The following is a 9,431-nucleotide window of genomic DNA, read 5'->3' as shown; positions in this document are numbered from 1 at the left end:
TTAAGTTTTCAAGACTGCTGACACATTATTTAGAAATGATTGAGTGCGCTGTGGTACGCTTATGATATACAGTAATCTTGTCTTTTTATGGCAATTTATGCAGTTCTCAGCTTCTCATTCACAGTTAACATTTAACTTAATTAAATGTCAAAACGAGTAATGCATTGCGAAAGTGTCGAACGAATGTAGAGAGAATATAAGAGTCACTAAACATAATTGTCGTTTTTGGTGTTTTTATGAAGCAGTTTATATACATGTATTTATTTCGGTTCAATTTCTGTAGTTGGAGACGATCCCTTTAAATTGTAAAAGTCAGCCGTTTCTAATCTATTGTCAACTCAAGTTTTACGAAGAGGTTAACTTTTACAATTGAACTTCAGAATATATAGTCTTTAAAAACAGCAGGTGTGGCACGATAAATATCCCTCTCTGCCCAAAGGCTGTAAGCGCCAAGCATAGGCCTAAATTTTGCAGTCCTTCACCGGCAATGTTAACTCTCCATATGTGTGAAAAATTCTCGAGCGGGACGTTAAACAACAAAATATACAACCAACCAACCTAATATTGAGTCTACAATGTTTTTTTCTGAGATTCTGAAAATCCTCAAGTTCTAGTCCCTTCATCCATTATCATTTTAGAAATCCGTATTTTAATTTTGGGGTTGGGTTTTCACTCATCCAATTTGTTTAGCAAGCTGTCTGCATTTGTATTTTTAAAAAAATAGTATATACATGTAGCTCATTAAAAACCTTCGCCTTGCCCGAAGTCTTAATCACTATTTATGTTTTTGTCTTCCTTCCTTATTTTGATGACTCTTCTGTCCCAGGTTGGACCCCTCACCAGGAATATTTGAACTCCTCAGAGGCTGTCTTTCTAGGGGATTTTTCCCTTTGTTTCTTCCATTTCTCTTTGTTTCTCTGCCTTTCTTTTGTGTCATACCATAGGCGATGCTAAAATTGCAGAGAGGCTCCTTAGCCTGTCCCAGATTTCTCAAATTAGACATGAAATTTCCTTTCGATTTATCATCTTTGAAGATAACCCTCATTTGTACATGTATAACAATGAAATGTATACCATATCACTGATCATAATATGTATTAATTTCATTGAAAAGGTGGAACCGCTGTATTCCCTCCATCAAAATCAGCAACTATTGTTGCTTTTCAGAACAAAGTTCATGTATGGGGTGGTATAAACACAAGTTCACGTGCTCCATCAAATGATCTGATTGAGCCATGTTCAGCTAAATCACAGCACCACCCACAATGTCGACAGTGTACTTTATCCACAGAGTGAGCAAGGTATTGCTGCAATATCTTGATACAATTTTAACCTGAATGTAAAACAAAAAAATATCTTAGAAATATTATAGGAAATTAATCTTGTAAACATTACGCTGTACTTCACTGAATAAAACTTGAGAAAATTGAAGAATATTAAAAAGAATATAGAATATTAAAAAGAATTTTCCTCAGAAAAAAGATCCGAACCATCAACGCTTACTCGCTCAAAACTACAAACACTCTGTAAACCCGACTACGCTATGAGGACTTAGAGAACGTATACGTCAGAATAAATTGTATGTAATTACACGCTCTGTGGACTCGGAAATTTTCCATAGCAAGAAGCATGATTTATATGGAAAATGTTGTTTTAAAAACATTTAGTAGGTTTTGATCCATTTTTGGATTGCAAGAATTGGAAGATTCGATTTAGTTACACCCTTACTATTCAGCAATGAAACAGATAGTGAGTTCATCCAATCAATGCCCCCAAAAAATAAACCCCGCCAAATCAATATATCATTTTGTTTTCTATGCATTTTAATGGGTACATGGACATTTTAAAGGACGTTAGATACGACAACATTATATGCATAAAGTTCTTAATAAACTGATATTATGGAATACTTTGAAATACAAAATACCGATTCTGTATTAAGAAAATAATACATTGCAGATTTTATCATACAAAGAATACATATGATAATCAAAGATTTAACTTCAGTATTGTATTGGGAAGTCACTTCAAGTTAGTGACGGATTGGTAAGTCTTACTTCGTTACCATATTTTACTTTGTGACAGTTAAATGAAAATACGAAAGTTATTGGTGGGTTTTGGATTGGCAGGGTTAATAATTATTTCTTCATATTGATTTGGCGGAAAGATATCCTCTACACATTATTGAGCGCCTGTAAAATGTGTCACAGTCAGTTATATTAATACATTTAGAATGTGTCAACAACCTAAACACGGGACGAATCATAAGACACGATGCCGAGTTCTTTCTCCCTTAATTGATTGCATTGATTTTCAGGCGTATCTTTTAAATTAATCAATTACAGCTGATTACCATGGCTATTAACGATTATCTAGATCCGGCGGGGGTGATACGTGATTAGTGATCTTCAACAGTGTAGTCACTTTATCATGATGTATAAAACTAGTGGGTTTTTCATCCCCACCCCACTCCCCTACCAAAAGAAGATCTGAATGTCATGTGATTAATTTCTCGTTGTGTGCTGAACTCCCTCCTCTCAGTTTGAAGGTTTTTATCAAAGTTTTACATGGTTTAGTGCACTTCTTGCATATATGTATATGGTTTATAACCACACAATGAAGCTTGATTCCATGTATGCCAACATTGCACATGTATACGTAGTAAACTAGGTGTCGCACATAATCACGTCAAGAAAATCCTATTACAAAGCTGACGACTGTCATCACAACAAAGACGCACCTCATTGTCTCTATGTATATTAATGACTGTACACGTCTGTAATATATGCATTTATAACCATATTACGTAAAGAAAAATGTGGATTAAATGAATTTTTTTTTATGACGGAAAAATCCGAAATTGCTTTCTAATGGGTTAGTGTGGTAATTCACAGAAAAATATTTAAGAATCTTTACAATTAACTTTTATTTCTTTTTATTTGTTTTTGATAAAACAACAAATGAATATTTTTGATCAAGGAAATTTTCAATGTTTCGGCAGTCGACACGTCTGAACCGTGGATTGGCATCATGCTTTATAGCACTGGTAACTTCTAAACGCTTCATTGACGGAGATAATCTATCGAATTCTTTGAACCACATATACACGAGGGAATTCTGAAGTTATGGGCAAAATATTATCTTAGAAATCAGAACCAAGTTACTGTAGGTTAACTGTATTGTTATCCATTTTTTTTCTTCAGAATATGGATGATGCATATTAGAAACGTTTACAAGGTTTCTGGAAGAAAATAAAACCATTGACAGATGTGTAGTGGCGGGCATCGTTTATATTTTGAACTAAACATTTCATCATATTATGAAAGCTTTGGGTTCTGGAACTACTTCGTGTGGTACGCGCATTAATGTAGGATATTCACGTGGTAGAAGGATCAATTAAGATATTTTGGCCTGAAAAAATCACAAATGAGAATTTACATGCAAGAACAAAATCCTCAGACATGCGCACCATACTTATGAAATACCGCTGGAGATGGATTGGGCATGTCTTAAGGAAACCCATCAATGACATCACTAGGGTCTCACTTCGATGGACTCCAGAAGGGAAAAGAAAACAAGGCCGTCCAAAGACCACCTGGAGGAGAACTGTCGAAACAGAAATGAAAGAGATTGGCATGACCTGGGGCAAAATTGAAAAGGCTGCTAAAGACAGAGAGGAGTGGAAGAAACTAGTCCTTGCCCTATGTGCCCACGGGCGCAACAAGGACTAGGTTCAGTAGGTTCAGAAGGATCAAACGGAGTAACAAAAGAAAAGGCCTAATGGGAGAAACAATTTCCGGAAAAAGTCACATAGTTATATCAATTTTCATTGGTGGGGTGGTAGTATAAAATAAATACTGAAAAGAAAGGAGAAAAAAGAAAAGAAACGCATAGTACAATTTTCTATTCATTTTAAGACATTAAAAATACTACAGCTCATTTTCCACATTTTAATCAAGTGTGTATTTTAAAACACGTATTGATAAAATGATAAAAAAAAATTCGATACTGACAATTTGAATGCATCAATTTGCTCTCAACTGCGCTTTAAAGATTCAAAGGATTCTTCATGCTGATTCGTACTTTTAAACGCATATTTAAATCCAAACACCATACAGGGACTAATACCTACGAATAATGGAGTTGTAGCGTGACGGAATACTAGTATACTGAGCTGACCGGAACTTGATTTATATCACGTTGATTGATTGATTATTTTACATGCCGTCGAGAAGTTTTCACTCATATTGAGACGTCACTAGCTGTAGGTGAACTACCATTTTAGACCTATGCTTAGCACTCAGGGCCATAGCACTGAGGGTTCTTTATAGCGTGCCTACCGCGACCCAGGATCCCCGTTTTTAAGGTCATATCCGAAAGACCCGGGCCACATTCAAGATCGTAGCGGCTACGTAGGGCTCGGTAACGCTACGATCTTGAACGATGTGCTAGACTAGCCCTGCGTAGGGATAACAAACGTTAATTCATACAGTGCGTTCAATATACCTAGATATCTAGCCTAGCAGCTAGGCTAGCCGCTACGATCTTGAACGCAGCCCCACTATCGTCACTTCTAAATGCCCAGATTTGGCGAGCAAACACTACTTAACGTTTTAGATGAAAGGTGAAGATGAGGAACAGTGATCAATCTTACAACTCCTATAAGCAATACAAAATAGAGAGTTGGGCAAACACGGACCCCTGGATATACCAGAGGTGCGCCATGGCACGAGCGGGGCTCCTACTCACGACCTCCTGGTTACGAGGCGAACACTCTACCACTGAGCTTCGGGGCTCCTACTCACGACCTCCTGGTTACGAGGCGAACACTCTACCACTGAGCAGCGGGGCTCGAACTCACGACCACCTGGTTACGAGGCGAACACTCTACCACTGAGCTGCGGGGCTCCTACTCAACGACCTCCTGGTTACGAGGCGAACACTCTACCACTGAGCTGTCGCGTCCGGTTTATTTACATCATGTGATTTTGAATGACAGCAAAGTCATTGTGTAGAAACATATTTAGATACACGGGGTTTGACATGATTTGAGCAAACTTGTGTTATATAGTATTACATAGGAGTAAACGGAACTAACAAGCTGCCGTTAAATTCTCGGTGACCTAATTCTCGGAATTTACTCCTATTATATTACATACACAAGTTTGCTTAGATTGTGTCAAACCTCTCGCTTTTCAAATATGATGTTTTTCCCTACTTCTTATGATTAATATAAATCATTATTTTAACGGAAACCCTTCCATGTTCCTATTGACCAATGTTTTTAAACACGCGACGTCATCTTCACAAGTCAAGGACACAGGGGCTAAGCCCGTTTTGGGCCCGAACCCTGTGATACCATAAATATAGAAAGGGGTCTAACTGTGACCCAGATATAAAAAAAAAAAACACCAAAAAAACAACTAATCACTCGCTTCGAATGCCTACAAAATCTTAAATTAGGTACACTGTACGTAATTTGCCGGTCTCCTCGCATAGATTAATGTTTTAACTACTTGTATGCCATATTTCAAGTCACAGATTCTTAAAATAACAAAGATATACGTCATCGTTCTCTCGATTTCACTTGTTCATTTTTACTAGGACATTTACCAGTCCAGGTCACAGAGTCGTTTCTCGCCTATGACAGCAGCGAAATTCAGACAAGTGTGGAAGATTTCGGACCTGTCAATTAAAATTTCACATAAATTATACGCTACTTACTTCCTAATACCTTAATAAAGTTCGCTATGTCCGCTGTATCTGGGTCGCTTATTTTACAAAACATCTGCCATTTAAAAAAACGCACTACAGACCAAAAAATATCTAAAATTTTCATGAGGTGGGTAAAAATACCCAGTAATTACCCAGTAATCTAAAGGAAATAAAGTAAACAAAACAAAAAATTAAGAAAGCCAAAAAATAATGTTCAATTTCCTTCTCTAGGTGCAATATCACAAGAATAATGTTTTGATCAATTCCAGGTATTTGAGATTTTAAGTCTATCGGGTATGTAGTGCTTTCATTAAAATGGCAGACCATGTCAACAGTTGATGCTGCTGAGGAAAAATAAGTCGTGTTACGTGCCTGCAAATGAGACACAAACATCTTGATGGGAGATTCCAATGCAAAGACAGGAAGCATAACACCAGCTATGAAGAAATCAAACCATTGTGACAACAACAAACTGATATGATGGCGTATAATCTTACACATCACGCCAGACAAGAGAACAGGAAACCTGAACAACAACATCCGCATTTCAAAAACCTTGAAGGATGTGAGAGTACAGAAAGGACAGATTAAACCTCACACCACGACCTTTCACTGGCAAAAGTAAAACTTAAAACTATTGAAACACATAAATAACAAGAGGCCCATGGGCCACATCGCTCACCTGAGTCACCTTGGTCCATATCAGAAGATTTTCCATATATATTTGCATGTAAAACCGTAGTCCCTATTATAGCCCCAAACCTACCCTGGAGGCCATGGTTTTTGCAAACTTGAATCTACACTATGTCAGAAAGCTTTCATGTAAATGTGAACTTCTTTGGCCCAATGGTTCTTGAGAAGAAGATTTTTAAAGATTTTCCCTATGTATTTGTATGTAAAACTTTGATCCCCCTATTGTGGCCCCATCCTACCCCAGGGGGGGGGGGGGCATGATTTTAACAAACCTGAATCTGCACTATATCAGAAAGCTTTCATATAAATCTCAGCTTTTCTGGCTCAGTGGTTCCGGGAAGAAGATTTTTAAAGATTTTTCCTATATATTTGTATGTAAAACTTTGACCCCCTGTTGTGGCCCCATCCGACTCCCGAGGTCATGATTTTAACAAATTAGAATCTGCACTATACCAGGAAGCTTTCATATAAATCTCAGCTTTTCTGGCTCAGTGGTTCTTGAGAAGAAGATTTTTAAAGATTTTTCCTATAAATTTGTATGTAAAACTTTGACACCCCCCCCCCCTTTGAGGCCCCATCCGATACCCGGGGTCCATGATTTTTACAAACTTGAATCTGCACTATATATATATACATGTATATATATATAAACTTTGACCCCCTATTGTGGCCTCATCCGATCCCCGTGGGCCATGAATTTAACAATTTAGAATCTGCACTATATCAGGAAGCTTTCATATAAATCTCAGCTTTTCTGGCTCAGTGGTTCTTGGGAAGAAGATTTTAAAAGATTTTTCCTATATATTTGTATGTAAAACTTTGACCCCCTATAGTGGCTCCATCCGACCCCCGGGGTCCATGATTTTAACAATTTAGAATCTACACTATATCAGGAAGCTTTCATATAAATCTCAGCTTTTCTGGCTCAGTGGTTCTTGAGAAGAAGATTGTTTAATGATCCTACCCTATTTTTACCTTTTCTTGATTATCTCCCCTTGGAAGGTAGCCTGGCCCTTTATTTTAACAATTTATAATTCCCTTTACCTAAGGATGTTTTGTGCCAACTTTGGTTGAAATTGACCCAGTGGTTTTGGAGAAGAAGTCAAAAATGTTAAAAGTTTACAGACGGACAGACAGACAGACGGACGAACGCCGGAATACGGGTGATCAGAATAGCTCACTTGGGCTTTTAGCTCAGGTGAGCTAAAAACAGTACGGAACTGGGGAATTTTTTTAACATCGCAATGCTACAATGTAGCTAACCGTAAGAACAGTTTCATTAGTATTTTCTTTAGGGAAGTCGAGGGGCATAGCCTCTCGACTTCTCTTAAAGAGAATATTTCATTAGGTGCTTAGAAATGGTTTCTCAGCCCTCGGAGTACTACAAAGTGAAGCCAATAACATCATTTATGAAGAGGGTCGGTATCGGATCAAACATAACATCTGCATGTGAAATATCAATGAAAGGTGACGCTAACGAACAGTGATCAATCTAATAACTCCTATAAGCAATACAAAATAGATATAGTTGGGCAAACACGGAACCCTAGACACATCAGAGTCTAGGAGGAGTAAGCATCCCCTGTCAACTGTTCACATCCGTCATGAGCCCTATATCTTGAAGTTCGGGGTCCTACAATAAATTAGACAAAGCGCAAGGAGAGAAACAAGGGAGTTCGGGGTCTACAGTAAATCAAACAAAGTCCAAGGAGAGAAACGAGCAAAAATTGGGGGTCCTAAAGTGTACATTAAATTAAACAAAGTGCAAGGAGACAAAATACACTTTATAAACAAACTAGTCATGGGAGCAGAAAAGCCAGTCAGGTAGAACAATATTACAGCCCTGTACGATATCACCCGACCTCTCACTAGAAAACACTCACAAAGGTTATTTGATTGGTTGGTTGTTTGTTTTACGTCATGTGTGACGTCACCATCTGTAGGTGAAGTACCACATAGACTTATGCTTAGGTCGTAGCAGTGAGGGTTCTTTAACGTGCCAACGCCTGTCACGACACATTTTTAAGGTCATATCCAAAAAGCCCGTGATTCTCACTTCTAAATGTCGAGCGTTTGGTGAAGAAGCAATCACTGCCTATATCTATGTCTTAGCGGGGCTCGAACTCGCAACCTATCGGTTACAAAGCAAATGCTTTACCACTTCGCTACCGCGGCCGGTTATCCACAAGGGAGGAATTAAATATTACAAAATGTGTTCGAGAAACACGGATGCCCCTGTATGGCAGAAAAGTCTTGTCACAAGAAATAAACATGTGAAATATGAAAGCCCTAGCACTAGTTAAGCAGGATCGCAGAAACCACAATCGCAGAAGGGAAATCACAGCCTGTATATCTAAAAGCAGTTACTGTCGATGTTTAAATCATCCTGTAATGTGCTTGCAAAAGAACCCTCACTGCTCAATGGCCGTAAGCGCCGAGCATAGGTCTAAATTTGAAACCCTTCACCGGTCTTGGTGACGTCTCCATATGAGTGAAAAATCCTCGAGCGAGACGTTAAGCAAGATACAGTCAATCAATCAATCAATCCATTAATTTGGTCTGCTTTTTTTTCATCAGTCAGTTCGCAGCATAAACCCAGATCTCACTATCGTTGGTTACATGCCAATCGTACAAGCACCTGTTCATGAAATAGATAGTTTAACACGGTTGTCCAGAAATGCATGTACGTGTCGCATATTTACAGCGATTTTCTTTTGTTCATGTATTAATTGTATCTGGTTATCATCAATAGGGTTTTGTTATCGCATATGTGATAGCAAACTGTCATTATCCTTTTCTTAAAACATTTGTACAAATACATGTATATACGGTGGTATATTTAGGACACAGAATTTTTTTTTTCAAAGATACTAGGCAAAAATTATCTCGTGCGCACGACATAATATCTCGTGCGCACGACATAATATCTCGTGCGCACGAGATAATTTTTGCCTAGTATCTTTGAAAAAATAAAAATTCTGTGTCCTTAATATACCACCGTATGTATAGAATTAAATTCCTGA

The 9,431-nt window shown here is 37.9% G+C and overlaps 1 long non-coding RNA gene across 1 annotated transcript in view; it reads right to left on the bottom strand.

Annotated features, from left to right (window-relative positions):
- Positions 1–351: 351 nt before the first annotated feature.
- LOC125678749 (uncharacterized) overlaps positions 352–9,431 on the bottom strand; it is a 15,455-nt gene continuing 6,375 nt past the window's right edge. The window contains exon 3 of the long non-coding RNA XR_007371592.2: positions 352–1,333. This is a non-coding gene — a long non-coding RNA (uncharacterized LOC125678749). The remainder of the gene's footprint in view (positions 1,334–9,431) is intronic.

The sequence above is a fragment of the Ostrea edulis genome, chromosome 2 (assembly GCF_947568905.1).
Source record: "Ostrea edulis chromosome 2, xbOstEdul1.1, whole genome shotgun sequence".
In the NCBI taxonomy this organism is placed as follows: Eukaryota; Metazoa; Mollusca; class Bivalvia; order Ostreida; family Ostreidae; genus Ostrea; species Ostrea edulis.
This window is presented reverse-complemented; position numbering and strand designations above follow the sequence as displayed.